Below are 1534 nucleotides of genomic sequence, written 5' to 3' on the forward strand. Positions count from 1 at the left end.
GGTCTCTGAATTGCGCTTCAAGCTTCTGAATGGAAGCTGAATGCGATAGTTGGACCTGGGACATTCCCTTGATTGTGCTCTCTGTTCTGTCTTGATTCATCAGCATTTTCTGCATCATACTCTTCAGTTCTGCAGAATCATTAGACGTGTTACCAGCAGAGTTAGTAGCTGAATTATCTTTCCATGGCTGGGAATTGGATGCTTGCCCCCTAGGTGGAATGTAGGGGTTAGAGCTCTTGTTGCCATAATTATTGTTATTGTAATTCCCTTGATTGGGATTACCCTGATCAGTTCTTCCATAATTCTGTCCTTGGTAATTTTGTTGAGGCCTTTGCCATGGGTGATTACCGGAACCTTGGTAGTTTTGCCGTTGATAACCCCCTTGCGAGTTATTGACATAATTCGCATCCTTATATTGTGGCTGCCCCTCAAGATAAGTTTCGTCAGAAACTTGATACATTCCGGGAGCATGAGGTGGCATCTCATCGATAACATTTACACATTTGGCCTCTTTCTCCATAAGCCTTTTGGATAATAAATCCACGGTGGTTTGCAATTGAGCGAACGCATGATCTCGCTCATGATTTTCTTTGGCCACCGCGGCCACAGAGGGACTACCATATGATAGGAATTCGCTATCAGTCGAATGCCAGGCTTGATTATGGGTAGTAAGCTTGTCGAGCAACCGGGTGATGTTGACAAAGGTTTTGTCCATAAAGCATCCCCAGCTGCAGTGTTGACTGCTATTTGATTCATTGTATCTAGCCCCTTGTAGAACTTCTCTGTGAGAATTGCATCTGGAAATCCATGATTCGGAGATTGAGCTAGATAATATTTGAACCTCTCCCATGCAGCATATAGTTGTTCCCCTGGAAGTTGTTTAAACCCAAAAATCTTATCCCGAAGCTCAGCCTTTTTGCTGGGTGGTAACCATATTTTTAGAAAGATATTGGCCAGCTCATTCCAGGTATGAATAGTATTGCTCGGGAGCTTTTCATACCATTCCCTAGCTTGGCCAGCTAAGGAATATTTGAAAACCCGCAGTCGCAGTGCATCAGCAGGAACAGCACCTTGATATTGTTGGGAACATACATGCACGAAATTCTTTAGGTGTCGAAGTGGACAGTCCTCCGAAGAATTTCGGAAATAGCCTTCAAGTTTCAATAGCTGATAGATAGAACTATCAATTTTGAAATTAGCATTTCCTGTTCTCGGGGGAACTACAGCAGAAGCATAATCAGCTTCGTCGATGAACTCTGCAAATACATTCTCATCCTCCTCTTCTTCTGGTACAGGATGGTTCACTTGGATCCCCCATTGGTTCCCTTGATTGCAATGGGGTCTTCCAGCCATGTTCACCTGGTTCACTAAAACAGCAAACGAGGTGTGATGGAATAGAAAAAGTTTTAAAGAATAGTACACAACAATTAGTAATTTCTGAACCGTAATCCCCGGCAACGGCGCCAAAATTTGATACACTCAAATTACACCTATTAAAGGCGTAAAGCGGACGTTGTCAAATATAGTAACCCAA

At 43.1% G+C, this 1534-nt stretch overlaps 1 non-coding gene across 1 annotated transcript; it reads left to right on the forward strand.

Annotated features, from left to right (window-relative positions):
• Window positions 1-802: 802 nt before the first annotated feature.
• Window positions 803-909, forward strand: LOC132638899 (small nucleolar RNA R71). Its single transcript, XR_009581959.1, has one exon. It is a non-coding gene; the product is annotated as a small nucleolar RNA R71 (small nucleolar RNA).
• The last annotated feature ends 625 nt before the right edge of the window (window positions 910-1534 follow it).

The sequence above is a fragment of the Lycium barbarum genome, chromosome 4, assembly GCF_019175385.1.
Source record: "Lycium barbarum isolate Lr01 chromosome 4, ASM1917538v2, whole genome shotgun sequence".
Classification (NCBI taxonomy): domain Eukaryota; kingdom Viridiplantae; phylum Streptophyta; class Magnoliopsida; order Solanales; family Solanaceae; genus Lycium; species Lycium barbarum.